This window comes from Desmodus rotundus, chromosome 8 (assembly GCF_022682495.2).
Source record: "Desmodus rotundus isolate HL8 chromosome 8, HLdesRot8A.1, whole genome shotgun sequence".
NCBI lineage: Eukaryota > Metazoa > Chordata > Mammalia > Chiroptera > Phyllostomidae > Desmodus > Desmodus rotundus.
In genome coordinates, this window is record NC_071394.1 from 64,763,891 (window position 1) to 64,785,664 (window position 21,774).

The 21,774-nt window shown below is 39.4% G+C and overlaps 1 pseudogene; it reads left to right on the forward strand.

The window, feature by feature from the left end:
- Positions 1–678: 678 nt before the first annotated feature.
- LOC112320808 (sodium-dependent phosphate transport protein 2B pseudogene) overlaps positions 679–21,774 on the forward strand; it is a 101,495-nt pseudogene continuing 80,399 nt past the window's right edge.

Genomic DNA, 21,774 nt, shown 5'->3' on the forward strand with positions numbered 1-21,774 from the left:
TTTCCCAATATTTCACTATGGTCTTTTCACCCTCAGCAAGGCTTGCCCTCACTCAGGGTTCTGTGCTGAGTGGTCCCTGCAGCCCATAATCTCCTTCCCCATTTGACACTTCACTGATATGCTTTTTAATCTGCATTGAGCCCTAGAACAGAAAGGCATGCCAAGCTGACACAGTGAGAAAATCAATGTAGACATGGGAAAAGCATTACATGATTGCCTTGAGCCTTGAGTCCCTGGCGAGGAGGACTGGAAATGCCCAAGGTCCTGGGTTCATTCAACTTTTTCCACCAATATCAGGGATGGTGAAGGGACCCAAAATCAAGGTGAGAGGGCAGGATAATTTGCCAGGAAATATAGTTTTCAGGAAAGTGCTCAAAATATAAAGATTAAAAGCACTTTCTGTGACCTTGATGACAATATTCTCATCCAAGAGCAGGCTTAAAAATTAAACTTTTACTGGAAAGCTATAAAAATAAAGATGGGATTATTAAATGCTTTAAAGTGCAAATTATCAAGATATAAAAAAAAATTTAAATTTGATGTGGGAATTTAAAACTGGAACAGGAGTCTAAATTGTTTTGGAGAAAAGTTTTAATGTAAATGAATAAATGTAATTTTTTAAAAACCCTAAGTACTATCAAACAAGCTAAATAGGTTATTAAAAAGATTTTAAAGAATATGATTCAGGAAGATGGCGGCAACATAGGTGGGAACAGAGTCGACTTCCCCTCAATGCTAGGGAAATACCTAGCTGATCTGAGGAGCAGAGCGAACAGCCAACAGTATTCCAGCATGTATGAAGATCAGAGACCAAAGATAGAGGACATTGAAAGATCTGACGGTGAGACAACAAAACCTGGACTGCTGAAAAGACTAAAGTTAGACCGTGCTAAACCCATAAACGTCAGCTCAAGACCAGTGAGCACAGGAGATTAAGGAGACAGCACCACTGAATCCCATTGGCATTCTACCATAGAAGTTCATACCGTAAACCCAGGGAGTCAGAATAGATCAATTTAAGAAGCAGAGTCTAACAAGAAGAGTCTCACAAACAATGGGAGGACAAAGAAACAATTCCCAAATGAAAGGAAAGGAGGAAGCCTCAGAAAGAATGCTAACTGAAAAAGAGGCAAGTCAACTATCAGATACTGAGTTCAAAGCAATGGTTATCAGGAAGCTCACTGAGCTCTCTGAGCTCACAGAGAAATACCAGCAACTACAGGAAACTACAATGAACTTACTGCAAAAGACATCAACATGAAAAAGGAAATAGAAACTATCAACAAGGGCCAAGAGGAAATGAAGAATACAATTTCAGAACTGAACAACACAGTAGAAGGAATCAAAAGCAGACTTGATGAAGCAGAGGATCGAATCAGCAAGCTGGAGGACAAAGTAGAAAAAAACACCCAGAAAGAGCAAGAAAAGGAAAAGAGACTCAGAAAGAATGAAGAGGGATTAAGGGAAATGCAGGACAACATGAAATGTAACAATATCCGTATATTAGGAATACCAGAAGGAGAAGAAGAAGAGCAAGGGATAGAAAACCTGTTTGAAAAAGTAATGATGGAAAATTTCCTAATCTGAGGAGAGAAAAAGTCACCCAAATCCAGGAAACACAGAGAGTCCCAAGCAAGAGGAACCCAAAGAGGCCCACTGCAAGACACATCATAATTAAAATGGCAAAATTCCAAGACAAAGAGAGGATCTTAAAAGAAGCAAGGGAGAAAAAGGAAGTAACGTACAAGGGAGCCCCAATAAGGTTAGCAACTGACTTCTCAATGGAAACGCTCCAAGCTAGAAGAGAATGGCAAAAAATATTCCAAGTAATGAGAACCAGAGGCCTGCAACCAAGATTACTTTACCCAGCAAGGCTCTCATCAAGATAGAAGGCCAAATAAAGAGTTTCCCAGACAAAAAAAGTCTAAAAGAATACACTTCCACCAAACCAGCTCTGCAAGAGATGCTAAAGGGACTGCTTTAAGGAAAGGAAGGAAAAGAGAAAGAGAGAGGAACACAGGTAGGATTAAAGGCAATGAATAACTTCCTATCGATAATAACCTTAAATGTAAATGGATTAAATGATCCAAACAAAAGACATAGAATAGCTGAATGGATAAGAAAACATGACCCACACATGCTGCCTACAAGAGACCCACCTCAGGAAAAAAGACTTATACAGACTGAAAGTGAAGGGCTGGAAAAACATTTTCCAAGCAAATGGACAGGAAAAAAAAAGCAGGGGTAGCATACTGATATCAGACAAAATAGACTTCCAAAGAAGGGCCATAAAGAGAGACCCAGAAGGTCAATCATAATACTCAAAGGAAGAATCCACCAAGAAGACATAAACATTGTAAATATATATGCACCCAACATAGGAGCATCCAAATACATGAAGAAAATCTTGGAGGACTTCAAGAAAGATATTGACAGCAACAAAATTATACTAGGGGACTTTAAATCCCCACTGTCAAAAATGGACAGGTCTTCCAGACAAAATATCAACAAGGATATTGTGTCACCTAACAATACCCTAGAGGAAATGTACTTAACTGATATATATAGAGCTTTTAATCCCAAAGAAGCAAACTACACATTCTTTTCAAGTGTCCATGGAACTTTCTCAAAGATAGACCACATGATAGGACACAAAGCAAGCCTCAACAAATTCAAGAAAATTGAAATCATATCAAGCATTTTCTCTGACCACAAGGGACTGAAACTAGAAACCAACCTCAAAGGACAAAGCCCAAAACACTCAAAATCATGGAGACTGAATAGCATGCTATTAAACAATGAATGGGTCAAGAACGAGATTAGGGAAGAAATCAAAAATGTTCTGTAAACAAATGAAAATGAACTCACAACAACCCAAAACCTATGGGACACAGCAAAGGCAGTCCTGAGAGGGAAGTTCATAGCAATACAGGCCTACCTTACGAAGACAGAAACAGTTCAAACAACCTAACCCTACGCCTACAAGAACTGGAGGAAAAACAACAAAGACAGCCCAGAGCAAGCAGAAGGAAGGAAATAACCAAGATCAGAGCAGAACTAAAAGACATAGAGACTAAAAGCACAATTCTAAGGATCAATGAATCCAGGAGCTGGTTCTTTGAAAAGATAAACAAAATCGACAAGCCTTTAAGTAGGCTCATCAAGGAGAAAAGAGAGAGGATCCAAATAAACACAATTAGAAATGAAAGAGGAGAGATTACAACTGATACCACAGAAATACAAAGGATTGTAAGAAACTACTATGAAGAACTGTATGCCAAGAAATTTGAAAACCTAGGTGAAATGGACACATTTCTAGAAAAATATAATCTTCCAAAACTGAATGAAGAAGAAGCAGAAAACCTGAACAGACCAATAACAGCAGAGGAAATTGAAGCTGTCATCAAAAAACTGCCAACACACAAAAGCCCTGGACCAGATGGTTTCAAAGGAGAATTCCACAAAGCATTTAAGGAAGAGCTAACCCCTATCCTCCAAACTATTCGAAAAAATCCAAACTGATGGAAGACTCCCAAACTCTTTTTATGAATCAAACATCATCCTAATCCCAAAACCAGATAAAGACACAACGAAGAAAGAAAACTTCAGGACAATATCGCTGATGAACATAGTCGCTAAAATTCTCAACAAAATATTGGCAAACCGCATCCAATAATACATTAAAAAGATCATCCACCATGACCAAGTGGGATTCATCCCAGGGATGCAAGGATGGTACAATATTCGCAAATCAATAAACATAATACATCACATCAACAACAGCAAAGATAAAAATCACATGATCATATCAATAGTGCAGAAAAAGCATTTGATAAGATACAGCACCCATTTCTGATAAAAAACACTCAGCAAAGTGGGAATAGAGGGAGCATTCCTCAACATAATAACGGCCATATATGAGAGACCTACAGCCAACATCATACTCAATGGACAAAAACTTAGAGCTTTCCCACTAAGATCAGGAACAAGACAAGGATGCCCTCTCTCACTACTCCTATTCAAAATACTATTGGAAGTCCTAGCCACAGCAATCAGACAAGAAAAAGCAATAAAAGGCATCCAAATTGCAAAGGAGGAAATGAAACTGTCACTGTGTGCAGATGACATGATAGTGTACATGGAAAATCCTATAGACTCCACCAAAAAACTATTCGACCTAATAAATGAATTTGGCAAAACACCTGGATACAAAGTCCATACTCAGAAATCAAAGGCATTCCTTTATACCAACAAAGAAACTGCAGAAACAGAAATCAGGAAAAAAATCCCATTTGATAGAGCAACAAGAAAAATCAAGTACCTTGGAATAAACCTAACCAAGGAGGTAAAAGACCTGTACTCGGAAAACTACACAACATTGAAGAAAGAAATTAAGGAAGACACAAACAAATGGAAGCATGTACCATGCTCATGGATTGGAAGAATTAACATCATCAAAATGACCATACTACCCAATTTTCAATGTAATCCCTTTTAGAGTACCCATGACATATTTCACAGATATAGAATGAACATTTCAGAAATTTATATGGAACCAGAAACAACCCCGAATAGCTGCAGCAATTTTGAGGAAGAAGAACAAAGCAGGAGGGATCACAATTCCTGATATCAAACTGTATTACAAGGCCACTGTAATCAAAACAGCCTGGTACTGGCATCAAAACAGGCAGATAGACCAATGGAACAGAACAGAGAGCCCAGAAATAAACTCAAGTCTTTACGGTCAATTAATATTTGACAAAGGAGGCAGGAGCATAAAATGGAGCAAAAACAGCCTCTTCAACAGATGGTGTTGGGAGATGTGGACAGCTACGTGCAAAAAAATGAAACTTGATCACCAACTTATGCCACACACAAAAATAAACTCAAGATGGATAAAAGACTTAAATATAAGTTTTAACACCATAAAAGTCCTCGAGGAAAATATTGGCAGGAAAATCTCAGACATTCCACGTAGCAACATCCTCACAGACACGTCCCCTAAAGCAAGGGACATAAAGGAAAGAATAAACAAATGGGACCTCATCAAAATAAAAAGCTTCTGCAAGGCTAAAGAAAATAGCACCAAATTACAAAGAGAACCAACAGTATGGGAAAACATATTTGCCAATGATACCTCAGACAAGGGCCTGATCTCCAAAATATATAAAGAACTCACACGACCCCACTCCAGGAAGACAAACCACCCCATTAAAAAATGGGCAAAGGCCTTGAACAGACACTTCTCCAAGGAAGACATACAGAGGGCCCAGAGACATATGAAAAGATGCTCAGCATCACTAGCCATCAGAGAGATGCAAATTAAAACCACAATGAGATACCATCTCACACCAGTCAGAGTGGCCAGCATAAACAAATCCACAAACAAATGTTGGAGAGGATGCAGAGAAAAGGGAACCCTCGTACATTGTTGGTGGGAATGCAGACTGGTGAGGCCACTGTGGAAAACAGTATGGAATTTCCTCAGAAAACTAAAAATGGAACTGCCCTTTGACCTAGCAATTCTGCTGCTGGGATTATACCCTAAGAACCCTGAAACACCAATCCAAAAGAGCCTGTGCACCCCAATGTTCATAGCAGCACAATTTACAATAGCCAAGTACTGGAAGCAACCTAAGTGCCCATCAGCAAACGAGTGGATCCAAAAACTATGGTATATTTACACAATGGAATTCTACGCAGCAGAGAGAAAGAAGGAGCTTATACCCTTTGCAACAGCATGGATGAAACTGGAGAGCGTTATGCTAAGTGAAATAAGCCAGGCAGTGAGGGACAAATACCATATGATGTCACCTTTAACTGGAACATAATCAACAAAAGAAAAAAGCAAACAAAATACCACCAGAGACATTGAGGGGGGAACTGTCTAGCAGTGGCCAGGGGGGAGTGAGGTGGGGACAGTGGGAAGAGGGGATTGCAGGAACTATTATAAAGGACACATGGACAAAGTCGGGGTTGATGGTGGGGGTGGGGGAGGGAGGTGGGTTCTGCCGGGGTGCGGGGAGGGTGGGGGGGAAAAGGCATACAACTGTAATTGAATAACAATAAAAATAAATTTAAAAAAAAGATTTTAAAGAATATCTAAAAAAAATGTTTCAAAAAAACCCACAACAACACATTTTAATATATTGTTAACTCTCCACTATGTAGTTTGCCTTTGCTGTGCAAAGGACAAGTTGAGACCCCAAGCTGGCTTCCTCATTGCCAACTCACACGTAAGCCCTTTCAGCTGTCTTTTTTGCTTCAGGCAGCTAGGACAGGCCCAAGGGCCAGAACTCTGCTTTCAGGGCAGCCAAAACAAGGCTGATGATGAAATAAACCAGCACACTGGGCCCCACATATAATCCTTACTTCCTTAGACCAGGGCCATCCCAGGGAAGGTCAAGGCTCCAGCATACTGGGAGCAGCTCCAGCTCCCCAACATTTGCTATTGGAGCCTGTATCCCCTAAACCACCCAGGTGGACCAGGGCAGCATGCTGGCTGGTAGGTGAGTGTGAGACCCATGGGGAAAGTGCTCCTTTTGCAGGGTCCTCACCATTGCTCCATGTCCATCTGCCCTGGGATATAGCCCCCCGCTCCTGCATCCCACCTGGGCTGCAGCCAGGCCAGAATTGGGCCTTCATCAGTCCCACAGGAAGCCCAGGTGCTTTCTACCCAAAAGAAAAGGAGAATTTCCTTCTGAATAGATTGTTTTCTATTCAGCTTTAGAGAGTGTGCCTGTCAGGGATGGCAACTCATTGGTCTGTTTCAGGAGTGTTTAGTGTTTTCCTATCTCCCTCTAGCCTCTAGTTTCAAATCTTCCCAGTACATGGAAATCCTCAGGGTGCTTTTAAAGCCTATGTAGGCACAGGCCTGAAATTATAATTTAATTGGTCTAGGGTGAGGCAAAGGCTAGCTTTGAAAAGATCCCAAGGGATTTTCACATGAGCTTCAGCTGAGCTTGAAAAGTCCTCTCTAGCATCTCTGGGTATCTATGGACAATGTCAGCAGTGTGCTCAGGGCCATCTTGCCAGTCTCCAGGAGGCTCCAGCCTTTCTCCCTTCTTTTTCTGGTCATGCCCATTCTGTTGGGTACCTCCACCTGCCTAGTATCTCCACAGTCCTGCTCTCTCCGACCAGGCCTGTCTGTCTCTGCCAGTCACCAACACCACTTCCATGGGCTCTGTACTTGCTCAGAAACCACCATCGAGCTAACTAAGCACTGTCTTCCAGGTCACAGGCCTTAGGCCTCAAAACTAATAGTAATAAACCCTTCACAATCCTCCTCCTATGCATCAGAATAGTTCTAGGCACTTTACATATATGACATCATTTAATCCTCATAACAACCTAATAAAGTAGGCACTATTATTACCACAATTTACAGATGAGGAGTCTGAGGTGCAGAGCAGTTAGATAATATGGTAACAAATTCCAAAGAGGAATCTCCAGATCCCATCCTCTGGTTACTCAAACACTAATATAAACACTGCTGACCAAGGGATTTTGCAGGTAGACTTAAAGCCCCTAGTCAATTTCCCTTAAGGTTCAGAGATCTACCTAGGTAAATCTGATCCAATGCAGTGAGTTCTTTAAAAACAGATTTTAAGATTTACAACCAAAGAGGTTGTAGGCATGAAAAGGACTCGACATGCTACTGCTGGCTTTGAACGATGAGAAGAGTGTGTGACACAGTATGGGTAGGCACTAAGAAGATGCAGTAGCTGGGGGCTGACTGTAAAATGGAACCGCAGACATATAGTCACAACAAACAGGATTCTGCTAAAACATGAATGACCTTGGAAGTGAATTCTTCCCCACAACCTCCAGATGAGAGACATCCACCTGACATCACAACCTTGGCCCTGTCAGGCACAGGGGAGAAGAGAACCCAGGCACACCCTGCTGGACTCCTGACCTACAGAACTCTAAGCTAGAAGGTAGGTGTTTTTTTCAGGCACTAAGGTAATCGGTTACAACAGAAAACTAGTCAGACAGTGAACAAGTAAACCAAGATTTAAACTCAAGGAACATGGGTCGAATAACATTAAAATCCCACACCCAGTGGCTCTGAGTGGCACTGAATGATACACCCCATGCTGTGCTGACCCCCTCAGGACCTCCTGACTGAGGCTTTGTCATTAAGCTGAAGGTGTGGATCTGATCGACTCCTCCTCCTGAAGAAGTCTCTAGGATCTGAGATGGCAGTGGAGTAGGTGAAAGTTATCCTCACCTCCTCCCGCGACCAAACTGGAATTATAACTAAAATATACAGCAATCAACCTGAATAACCAGCTGAAGAAGTCTCCAGCAGTCTGCTTAATCCCAAGGCAAAACCTCTCAGTAGTTTTGCAGGAGGTTTCCCAGGGTCAAGGCCATTGGGGAACTTAGGCTGGGACGTGATACCTGTGTACGCAGGTGTGTGGTTCTTCTTGTCAGGAATGTATAACTCAGAGGGAAGAAGTCCCGGGTGTGCAAGACAGGACCACATTTAACCTGCATTGGAGAACTCATTAGGTATAAGTGCATTTCTTTGGATTCTTTTTCTACCTTCACTAGCACAAATCCCTGGGATGCTTACATGTTTTTCTTTCCCACAAAACAGATACCAGTAAGTATGCAATAGTTTTTCTCTCTAAAGCTCTAAAAGATTTTATTTAAAAACTTTAGGCTGAATGACAGCTTTGCACCAGATAGGCATTATTATCTTCATATCATATCAGGACTGAGGTGAGTACTGCAAAGGAAGACTGAGGCACATACTTGACGAGGGGGAGCTAGGTTTGTACATGGGGCCTCCAGCATCAAAACCACTCATTGAAAGAAAATGTCTGCACCTACCTAACTTGTGTTTAAAGCACCCCTGACAGTGTGGATCCTCCCAAAGCACAGGCTTCACCAGGGTCCAACCAAATGGCTCAGAGCTCCTTGCAAAGTCAGGACGAGATGACTCCCACTTTAGCTGGCTGTGCTGATGTCACACGCCTACACCTCTGGTCACATCATCAACATCAAATCTGTTCATTGATAAGTACTGGCACATGTGGGGTCCCACAGACTTAACACCAATTAAGTAAAAATCCTGAGACAAAAAACATCTTTGTGTGAATTCATTCTTAATCATGCTTAATTAGTAAAATTAGAGCAAATATATCACACCAATTTTCTGAAATGTCCTCTATGAATCTCTGGTCTTTTCTGACAGAGTAAATGTTTACCACGTGCAAATGTAAGAGATTTGTTGTTATTATCAAGAAAGCTTACAAAGATAAAGCATTTCTGGATGTTGTCATAGTTCAGTCAATGACAATGACTATTTCTTGATGTCCATGAAAATGACAGTTAAGCCATATTAAGGTTAAAATCTAGTTTATTCCTTCATGTGAGAGCAAAACCTTGGCTAATGAAATGATCAGGTCTTTCTTTTCTACTATATCCTAAAGTTTGTGAATTTTTAATATAGAAACAAAGGGGAAGAAAGGGAGCAGGCGAAAGAGGGATATCATGGTATGTTCGAATGTGTTCTGGGCTAGGAATTTGGAGACCCAAAATTTCACCCTGGCTGTGTCCGCCACCCCCAACTATGCTTACTTGGCTCTCTGAACCCCAGTTTCTATATATGAGATAAAGATAATATCTAAAGTACTATACAAATTTGTTGTTATTATTAATATTCTTTTTAAATTGAGCAGTAGCAGTGTGTTGTTGTCCTAGACCAGGGTGGCTATAAGTCTTTTATAGGAGGTTGCTCTGACCTGGCCTCGATTTTCCAAGTAACTCATTTTCTGTTTTGCCTGCAGGGCCGTTTCCATCAGTGTAACAGTGAGACACTTCTATTCCTGCAGAGGTCATTGGTGTGGAGGTACCCACTGCAGTGGTGTGATTGTCTGCCCTCAACAGACTATGGATCCAGGAAGGTTACAAAATACCAATGCGAGCATCTCAACGGCTGAGAGAATGTCTCATCTAGAAAATGCCCAGCATCCATCACACAGAGTGCTTGATAAAGTGATTAATAAGGCAATTATCAAACAAAGAGCTTTTTATCCTCAAATGAAGCCCAGAGTCAATGATCAGGCTAGGAAAAGCAATCATTGAAATAGCTGTCTTTTGGTTTCTTTAGGAGGTTGTTAATCAGAATTTCTGTCTCAAGGAACATCAGACCTCAAGTAAAACCTTTCTTAAGGTATGAAGTGAGAGTCGAGCTATGTCAGATACCTCCCTGAACATGCCAAAATGCATATTTCACCAGTGAGTAAAATTCATCCATTTTCTCACAGATTCTACCAGGCCATGAGTCAGGCTATTGATTTTTCTCCTGAAGTTCTAGTGTTCTGTAAATTTATCCATTTGATAAATATTCACTGAATTCCAGCAACATGGTAAGCCAAATATTTACTTGAGTGAAGCTGCCAATGATCAAAACATTTTCAAACATTCTCATTTGTTTTCAAGGCCTGAGGTATCTTAGTTATCTAACACTTTTCATCCAGAGGCCAGTGCTCCAACTTGGTGTGATTCAGCCCTGGTAAGAACAAGACACGTGTGTGGGCTCTCCTAACAGGTTCTCAGCAGGGACCTGGAGGATCAGGATCCACCACATCCATATAAAGATGTGGAGACTTGGAGAAATGAGTGACATTCACAGAGTCAACATCCTACCTCTAAGAACCCAGACTCTCACCCTTTGACACCGATTCAGTTTTGTTTTGTTTTTTAATTCAATACACCAATATCTTCAACAGTGACCTTGGGAGAGGACTTGGTATTTTGGAAACATCCAAACTTCATTGAGAAATAGTTATTATAAATAAAGTGGATCATGGGGGGTACATATTGTTTGTTTTGTTTTTAATAAAATCAAGGCACTGACTCTCAGGAAATGAACCACATTTTCTTGGGTGGCTAAGGAAGTGGCTGTGTAGACAGTTCTGGAAAACTGGTTCTAAATTTTTGTGAACAGGGTCAATTTCTCTAAAAGAAGCACATGTGTTTCTCTAGGACTGATTCAGAGGAGCGGTGCATTTTTGCAGGATACAGAGGGATCAAGTTAGTTCAGGAATCTCAGTTCTACGGCCTAGGCTTCATTTTCCCTTGGGCATACACAGATCATTCCATTTGTTGTTTACATTTAAAACAGACAACAGAACATGGGACCTGGGATTCAATGACCACACAAACAGGAATAATTTTTGCAACAAATATACAAAACAAATATGTACAAATCAAACAAGCACAAGTTACAATTAAATAAACTCTAACAAGAAAAAAAAAGCTCTAAACTCAATCAAGAACCAGGAATAAGGCTTTGTATATGAAAAGAACTCTCTAGGCCTTCCCTTTCTCAGGGCTATACCTTGAGAATAGGAACGAGGCAGTTTAGACTACCCTCACATAGTCCACCTTCTTTAAAGACCTTAGAGTAAATGGAGGAAGCAAGAAACCATTGGTAATGGTTTCCAGATAAGAATTGCAGCTCTCTGGCCTCTCTGTGATGAGGTCAAGGAAAGAATGTTAAGTAAACAAGTCAGGAAGGATTTGGGCCTAGACATCACTGTGGTTGCTATCTGATCAAGATGAACCATTTCACCCTCGGGGTAAACACAGCATGCAGAGAGTGGGAAAGCTAAATTCACAACCTTTCATTTCTTAACTTTAACTTTTATTCCAATGGCTAAAATCTGGCACACCTTCAAGATTTCTACACGCCATAACTATCAAAAAAACAGCAAGCAATCTGCAACTGACCATTTTGCAGGAAGAAGGAATGAGCTTACAGAAATATCAAAGGTAATCTCTGACTCTTGGCATACTAGTGTTCATTTGATTTTGCTCAGGTCATGCATCAGGAAACTTTGTAAGGTAAATTTATATGCAGTGAGATTGTTGGAGGTTCTATGGAGACACAGCCCAGTGCCAGGTAAATCACCATGCCAGGTTTTATCATCCATGACCCATGAAACTCAGTGAAGGAAATAAATATTTATAAATATCAAGGCTGATAGTGAAGGAAATGGGTGAATAAAATGAAGCTGGGCAAATAACACAGTAATAGTTATCATCTAGCAAACAAAGTTTGTTAAGCCCTAACCATTGGAAGATAGCAGTTACTAAATGTTAGGCTAGAGCAGCAATTTTTAACCTTTCTCATCTAATGGAACACAAAACCTAATTGCTAAAATTCTGCAGCACAACAAAAAACATATTATATTTTTTTTGCTGATCTAACAAAAAAGTAGGTATAATTTTAATTCATTCATACTGGACAGCTATGATTGTGTTGGTTGTTGTCTTTTTTTATTTGATAATTTAAGGAAAAATAGGTCAGTGCCCCTGACTAAATAGTCAGTTATTGCCTATTTTAAAAATTCTTGTGGCACACTTGTTGAAAATCACAGGGCTAGAGGCTGACAACTGAAGATCAAAGCATACATAAAAGCTCTGCTGTGAATAGTTCATCTGAAGATGTGCTGGAAATCAAAAATGTTGACAGTCCCAGATTAGCCCTCTGAGAACCAGAGGGGCTAGGTAGGTTTCAAAAGGGTTTTCTCTCTTCTCTCTGGAAATGGAAGATTCTAGAATCAATGAATGATTTGCTCATTCTTTTATTATTTACATCAGCAACTGCAAAGGGACAGACAGGACATTGTAAAACATAAGAGAATTTTCCCCAGTCCCTTTCATTTAGAAGTCCACACAACATGCTTCATGAGAAGGCCAAGGAATCTAGACAGTTGGCCATGCCCATGTCATTCCTCTCCTCAGCTGGGGTCATGTGACTCACTAAACTGCCCAAGCAGGACCATTTTAGTGCTTCCTTAACACCCCCTACCACACTCACTACAACTCCCTGGAGGGCCACTGGGAAAATGAGCCTTGGATCCATACCACAGCTATAGCATTGCCACCAAGCCAAACACTGACCCTCCCCCCCAAAGGGAATCAATCACTCTTTCACTTGTTCCTGGTTTCACTAGCTATTACTCATAAAAAAGCTCCATTGTTAAACCAACCTGTTGTCTCCAGATTGTTTGAACCCAAAATCTACTACTTCCTTACCTCCAAGCACATTGGCTATGCTTCTATAACACTATGATTATATGGCCTTACATCCTCAACTTCCTCAGTGTCCATTCCTTACCTGAGACCTATTCTCAGAAGAATCTATATTTCATTCTTTTACTTTTCACTTAACTTAGGAGTGAGAAGTGAGGACAATGTCTTTGCTTCCCCATGCCACATTTACCTACTGCTCTTCATTCCTGCAGTGACCCTGACCCTGCCTCAGTTTTAAAAAGAAAAATAGTGTCAATTAATTTATATCAAAGGAGCCAAGAATATACAATGGGAAAAGGACAGTCTCTTCAACAATTGTGATGGGAAAACTGGACAGCCACATGCAAAGGAATGAAACTGGACCACTATCTTATACCATATACAAAGCTCAACTCAAATTGGATTAAAGACAAACATAGAACATGAAACCATAAAACTCCTAGAAGAAAATGTAGGCGGTAAGCTCTTTGACATCAGTCATGGCAATAATTTTTTAAATTTGACACCAAAAGCAAAATAAACATCAAAATAAACATCAAAATAAAAAGGGAATTCAGGAAATTTACTCAGAGGCTGTTGCAATTCAGCATAAATGGCAAAAGCTTGAACTAAAGCTGTGCAGGGAAAATGGAGAGGTCATGGTTGTGAAAGATAATGCAGGGATTTCCAACCTTTTGGTGTCTTTGGGCCACACTGCAAAAAGATTTGTCTTGGGCCACACATTAAATACACAAACACTCATGAAAACTGATGAGCAATAAAGGTTTTAAGTAAATTTGTGATTTTGTGTTGGGCCTCATTCATAGCTATCCTGGGCCATGCGTGGCCCATGGGCCACAGTCTGGACATCCATGTAAGAGATATTAAGGAAGTAACAGCTCTAGGATGTGGTGAATGATTGGATGTGAGGGTTGGGGGAGAGGAAGGCATCCAGCTTGGTACCCAGATTTTCAGGTTGGGAAGCTATATAGGTTGGTGAGGGTATTTCTGAGATAGGAATTCCAGGCAAGGATAAGATTGAGGGCTCAACATGATGAACACGAATTCCATCATGCTGGGGAACTTAGGAGAGAAGACATCCCATAGACTTCAGGACAGATGTCTGTGGTAGAGATGTGTGTCTCAGTGTCACCAGCATATACATAGTGGTTGAACTGCAAAGAACAAGAGGATCAAGGACAGTCAACAAGATAAATAATATGTGTTGTATTTTTTCTCAGTTCAATAAGTTACCTGAGTGTGGGTAAACTCCCTTCAAACCCCAGAACACTTCATATCCTGGGATATTCTGACTTAGTGTATTGCTATCGTGTTATTTACCAATGTAGTTGGTACTTAATAAGCACCTACAAACTCTATGACTTCATGCTTTTAAAAACCTATTTGATCAACAGACAAAAACATGTGATTTATTTATAGAGACTTCTCTGAGTTATCAGCCCATTGTCATGGGAAAGCACTAGTCTAGGAAAAAGACCCTCCAGACCATGTTCTTATTTTTGCACTAATTCATATGTGATCATAAGAAAACCCTTTTCCATCCTGACCTTCAGTGTCTGCACCTGTAAAATCACAGGACAGGGCCCCGTCTGACCGTGTTATTTTATATTGTTCCCAACTTTTAAAAGGAAGTATATCTTTCTCTAGGGGATTTCTGAAGATTTATAACTTTTCAAAAAATGTGCAGTGTGCAGAACTCCTAACCAACAAAGCCTAATGTGGTAAAGGGGGTTTCTTCTATCTACCTAGTAATTTTCTCAGTAAGAGAACATAATTGTTATGTGGGTTCTAAAAATGAAGATAGGCTAAAATATGCATCATACCCCAGATAAATAGTGATACCAAAATAGAAGGTTTGTACAATGAGAGGGCCGAAAATGGACTGAGAACAGAAGTGAACTAATTCCTACAAAGGTGCTGCTTGGAAAATATATTGGAGAGAACGTGTGACTTAAGCACAATTCACTCACTGATGTGTGTTTGTTTGTCTGCTTGGGGAAAAAATAGTGCTGGGGAGAATTTCGCACATGTAGTAATAGAGCCAGAAGGCTTTGGCAGTGTTTCTTTAAATATCTTTCATTAATTTCCTATCTCTTTACATTGAAAAAGGTACCAAAGATAGAATATTGTTAACTGTTCGTTTCTTTCTACTCAGCGATTAAACACACAGGGCTCACATAAGAGATTTTGGTGCATATCTAAGAAATGTTTATCTTACAAGTTTAATTGCAGTGTAGCCCTATGATATATAAAGTTAACTAGTTCAGTTAAAACAGAAAAAAAACCTCTGCTCAAACAAATGTCAACCACCAGCTTTTGAAAGTCTTTTTTAAATTGATGTTTAGTATATTTGAGAAATTGTAAATAAATATGGTTAATGTTAGAAGTAGTCATTTTTTAAATTCCAAAATGAATATTTTCTTGTATTCCAAAGGGAAGAGCTTTTATTTGACCCAAAGTAAAATGTCATTGATGTTTTTAGCAAGATTTAGTTAAATTTCACCAAATTTCCATCATTATTTTTGTATAACAATGTAGAAGCTAGTATAATTTGTAATATACTTAAGAAAATAAAATAAACATTTGTAAATAATGTTTGTAAATAAACAAACATTTGTTTGATTAATCCAATTAATTTTAACTACTAATCTGTTCCTTGAACATAGTAAAGTGGCCCAAGGAATGATTGGGCAACTACAACATAATGACATAGTGACATAATGACAACATAATGTTCTATGTTGAAACAGGTTTGGGGGAAAAAGTGGGTCTTCTCAGAGCTCTTACTTGTTAATGAGCATTTTCAATCCCCAAAGAGAGGTTGAAAATCCCAATGACTTTGGCCATGAAAGTCTACCTTGTGCTCCATGGTCTACTGTGAAAAGTGAACCACGGGATTCACACAGCTGCTCTCTAGCTTCTGATACCCCTGGGTCAACCTGCTCAGCCCAGAGCAGCTCCCAGGACCACAGGGTAGCCTCTAAAGTTACTTTACCAAAATTGGCTTTGTCATGATAGAAGCCCCAAAGCATAGACCTTAAATGTCTTCTCTGTGAGCTGGTTTCTATAAGGATATGGTATGCAGTGCAGAGTGGATGTTTTTTGAGGAGGGTTCATGGAAGAAATGTTGCCCTTCCCCTGGTGTCTGTTTCTCTCTTGGATACAGAGTCAGGTTTGCAGCAAAGCATCAGCCACTAACCTGGTCAGAGCCAACTCTGAGTCTTGACTCTTACAAACATGCACAGAGGACTCATTATTTGTCTTGAAATCAACCTCTTTCCTGACTTTCCTCTTATTGCCCCTCTGACTTGGTTTCCCCAATCACAAATTTTCCTGTCATTTGATTGAGTTATGTTGTATTGATTGTACTAGCCTTTTAAGCTGGTTCCCCTCCTTTGTAGGTGGGGAGGGAATAAAAAAGGAGGGAGAAAATGGGGAAAGAAAGAAGGAAAACTTCACACTTTAGTATGTGCCTCACTGGTTCCTTTTCCTACATAGAACCAAAATCTTAAAATAAAAATGACCAAGAAGTTTTTGCAAAGAAGTAGTTTTCAAGAAACTTCTGGTAAATGGAAAGAAATTAGTTTCAACTTTACCAATAAACATGGAAGAGAGGAAGCTACACTTGAAGAGATGGGAAGCAAAGTTTATTGGTTGCCACAAGAGAGAAAAGACAATGGTCTGCAAGGCAAATCAAACATGAATTCTGCAGTAAGGTCCCCAAGAGAGGAAGATCCCAGAGGAGATCAACAACCTGGAAGGAGAGAGCTGGCTGGGTTGCAAGACAACATCATTTTGGCATAACAAGAAGTGATAGTGAGGTGACTGAAAGATGACAGACAGGACCAACTTGCATCTCTAAATCAGAGTTCACTGATCAGGCGAGCTGAGAACAAAGGATCTATACACACTGAGGTAATCGTGCTTTCTGAGAACCAGGCCTCACTAGTGTATAATTTGGGTTTACGCATGTGTGCACTTAACTTGTAATTGTCATCTTGCTGGGTCATTCCTTAACATCATGATCACCTCCTCCATTGAAGGAGTAAAGGGAGCATTGCTCCTTTGAACTACAATTACTAGGTTTCACCAGACTTTGCTTCTATATTGAGCTGAGGCAGAGATACATAAACATGGTAGAGATTAGCTTTAGAAAGAATCACAGAAATAAGAGCTGAAGGGATAAGACAGACAGAAATAAATCTTAATACTGGAAGAAATCCAAGCAGTCATCTAAACCATACTCCTTAAAGTATATCGAGGAAATTGAGACCTGAAGCCAGAAAAGTGACTTTACGTTTACCAGTTCAGAAATTGTTGCTCAAACAATGGAAACAAACAATATAACAAAAACACAAAATGTAGTTGAGTATCAAGAGTAAGATAAGATCCAAATTCCCTCAGGAGTGTCTCCAGGCCCAGCCTTATGAGGTTCCACCAACTGGATCAGCCTCTCTACCAGTCCATCTATCTTCTGATTCCCACCAGTCTCCTGGAGTACCCCTGAGCACGAGCAGCAGGGAACTGCTCTCCCTTCACATGCTACTTGTCACTCCCCACAGTTCCCATGGCACCTCCTAGCATTACTGCAGTGTTTTAGAGCGTGGGCTCTGATCTAGCTGCCTGCATTTGAATCCTATCTCTACCCCATATTGTCTTGTGGCCTTGGGGAAGCCACTTTATTCTCTCTGCACCTGTGAAAGAGTAATAAATGTGTGTCTATCTCAAAAAAGACACTGTCATATAGTAAAAGAGTTTATCCACATAGAGTTCTTAGAAAACTACCCAGCACATAGTAAGTGCTCAGTGAATATCAGGTAGTACTATGTTATCTCCATTACTAATTTTAGCAAAATATTTGAGTTCTGTTCTTTTTTTAAGATTTTATTTATTTATTTATTTATTTATTAGAGAGTGGGAAAGGGAGGGAGAAAGGAAAACATCGTTCAGTTGCCTCTCACATGCCCTTAACCAGTGAGCTGGCCTGCAACCCAGGCATGTGCTCTGACTGGAAATTTAACCAGTGACCTATGGTTTTCAACAAGAGGCTCAACCCACTGAGCCACGCCAGTCAGTGTTGAGTTCTTGAAGTTAGAGAGAATGACTTAGTCTTCTCTACCCCTAGCCCCTAGCCACGGTCCTGGCACACAGAGTAGGTATTCAGGAAGTGCCATATAAATAAGTGAATAGATTTGTAAAGACTTAATTTTTTATTAAATTTGCAGAAGTGAAGTGGCTTAGGATCAGAAATAAATTTGAAAAACGGTGGTAAAATGGAAAAGGTAAATAGGTCAAGTACGTTTTAAGGCAGGCAGACTGGTCTTTTACCAGAATGTTGAAGATTTTTAGGAGATATTCTCTTTCATACAACTAAACCCTTAGCAGTTACCAGAATTCAGTTCCCGGGACACTAACAGAACAAGGAACGGAATTTAAACAATTTATCATTTTATCAGGATGGGCCCATTGCCTCTTTTTACCTCCTGCCTAGAAATGTGATATTAAATCTCCTTTCATATGATTAATCATCATTATATTAATATTATCAAAAACTAACTTTAATAAAATATTAATTTAAGTGTTCATGTTATTAATTTATCCATTTAATATTAATATTAAATATTAAAAGGCAACTCAGAAATGATTAAAATTTAAGTGGAACCTTTTCCAAAATCAAGCAGGAATATTTAATCCATTGTTTCAACAAAATCTTCCCCACTCTTCTCCTGAATGGTCTGAATGGATGTTTGTCAGTAGGAATAAAGGAAAGAATTATGAATTGTGATTGTCACTAACCACCCTTGTGACAGCACAGACAATGAGAATAATCTATGGTATGTGTTTCCTTCCATTTAAAAAGAAAATAATAGTTTCCCTATTCTGCTACAGCTCTGACACTGTCTCATGAATTAACTTTTGTCCTTCCCTGGCTTTTGTTTGTTTTGTACATACACAGCCTGGAGCTTTTGTAACCAGATACAGAAAGTTTAGTGACATGAGATTAACCCTAGTGTACAGACTGGAGTCTGACAACTCTGACAAAGAACAACAGACAGGCGTATCTATTGTGATTTTAGTTTGTAAAACGCAATACAGAATTGGAGCTCATTAGAATCCGGTCTTCATGAAACTTGGAATTTCAAGAAAAACACAATCTGAGAAACTCTGTAGATCACTGGATCAGTTCCCCTTTGTCAAACAGAGTGTTAACTTTGGACCAGAGCTTATGGTGATGACACCATACATGTCATGGGTGACTGACCTTCAATTTTGAGATTTTCAGTTCACCTCTGAACTTTCTGCTCCCCGCCACCCATCTCTCAACCTTCCCGTGGGTGTTCCATGCTCTTTTCTAGGATCACCTCCTTCATTTGGTTCTTCTTTGGATGAAATGAGAAACCAGAGCCTTGCGCATCCAGGCCCCAGATGACCTTAGAGTCAAGTTGCCTTTTACAGAGAAGAGATTTGCTGGAGATATCAGCACCAAACCTATTGTAGTACCTCTTAACCCTCAAAGAATTTTAATTGTTGGCACTATTACAGATGTCCCCCATATACTTTCCTTTCCCCCTCCCTCAAATCTATACTTAGGAGCCCTAAGTTAGAGTATGACTTTTGGTGAGTAAAGGCTGGTTTTGGGAAAGTTTAGAGATGGCTGGAGTCTCCTTTGATTCTCTGGTGCCTTCCCAGGGATAGCCACCAAGATGTTCCCAGTTGTCACTCAGTTCCTTCTGCCTCTCAGATAATCAGCCTCCTTCTCACCACTCTCACTACTACTAGTAGGACTTTCATTTTCTCCCCCAAGGTTTATTTTAATAGCTTCATTTACTTATTGTGTGACTTCATGTGACACAGAAATTTCTATTAAATAATTTCTTTCTTTTCAAAATTGAGTTAATTTAGCATCCATCTCAGAGGGGGTGATATCCAGATCAAATTATATAAGATAATCTTTGTAACAATGTTAAACTTGGCACATGATAAATGTCAGCAACACACTAGAAATACAATACTCCTGATACATATTTCCATGTGCTTGATTAGATAAAAAAATTGAAGTTTCATGTTTTAGATTATCATAAAAGACAATGATTTTTTATTGATGTTGCTGACACAAAGTCCATTTTTCCCCAAACAAAGGTTGAAGCAAACAGAAGAAGCACCAGAGAGGAAGCACATGAGCAGTTACTATGTGGGAAGGACACTTTTGAGTAATGACCTTGGTCATTTGAAGAACTGTAATCATAGTATTTAATGGTCACAGAGCAATCATTGAGTGACTACTGTAAAGAACATTTGCTCTGGGAAATATAAGAATCTTTATTCATTGTATTGCTTCTATTAATGAGGATGGTGTCGATAAAATGTTTACAGTTGCCATTTCTGATTTCAGAGTTTTAAGGTCATGACCATGTGAAAAAGAACCAGAATGAGTCCACAGCTTGGGATGTTACTGAAGGCCAAGTTGATGAAAGGCCAGGGTTGGAGGCCAGGGCTGTGGAGGCCAGGGCTGTGGAGGCCAGGTCTCATCGGATGACTGCGTTTGGCAGAAATCTTCTCTTACCAATCACAGTAAGCTATTGGGGAAATGATAGGAGCTTAGAGTGATTGTGTGCAAATCAAAATTTAAATAAATTCTTAGCTCATCTAACAATTACTTTACTGTTTGAGGTATAGCAAGTAGTTTAACCACCCTGAAGCTTATCTTTACTATCAAATGAAGTCTAGGGTTGTTTCTAATTGATGTAGTGGAATTAAGATTGACATTTCATGGGAATTTCCAAGATGTTTCATTATTGAGCCTATCAATATCACTTCTTGTCCCTTAAGATTTGGAACAAGAAGGGATATCTGCTTTCACCACTCTTATTCACCATAGTACTGTAAGTCCTAACCACAGCAATCAACAAGAAGAAATAAAAGGCATCCAAATTGGAAAGGAAGAAGTAAAACTGTCATTATCTGCAGATGACATGATTCTGTACATAGGGAATCCTAATGACTCTACCAAGAAATTACTAGAACTGATAAATCAATTTAGCAATGTAGCAGGATACAAAATTAATATTCAGAAATCAAGTGCATTTTTACATGCCAATAATGAACTGACAGAAAGAGAAATTAACAAAACAATCCCAATCACAATTTCTTCAAAAAGAATAAAATATCTAGGAATAAATCTAACCAAAGATGTTAAAGACTTGTCCTCAGAAAATCATAAGACACTGAAAAAGAAATTGAAGAAGATACAAATAAGTGGAAGCACATACTGTGTTCATAGATAAGAAGAATTAACATCATTAAAATGTCCATACTACCCAAAGCAATCTATAGATTCAACACAATTCCTATCAAGACTCCAGTGACATATTTCACAGAACTAGAACAAGTATTTCAAAAATTTATATGGAACCACAAAAGGCCCCACATAGCAACAATGATCCTTAGAAAGAAGAACAAATTTGGAGGAATCATGTTACCTAATATCAAACTATACTATCAGGCCATAGTAATCAAAACAGTATGGTGCTGGCAAAAAAACAGACACATAGATCAATGGAACAGAATAGAGATCCCAGAAATAAACTCACATCTTTATAGTCAATTAATATTTGATAGAAGAAGCAAGCACATACAGTGGGCTAGAGATAGTTTATTCAATAAATGTTGGGAAAATTGGACAAATATTTACAGAAAATGAAACTAGACCACCTTTTA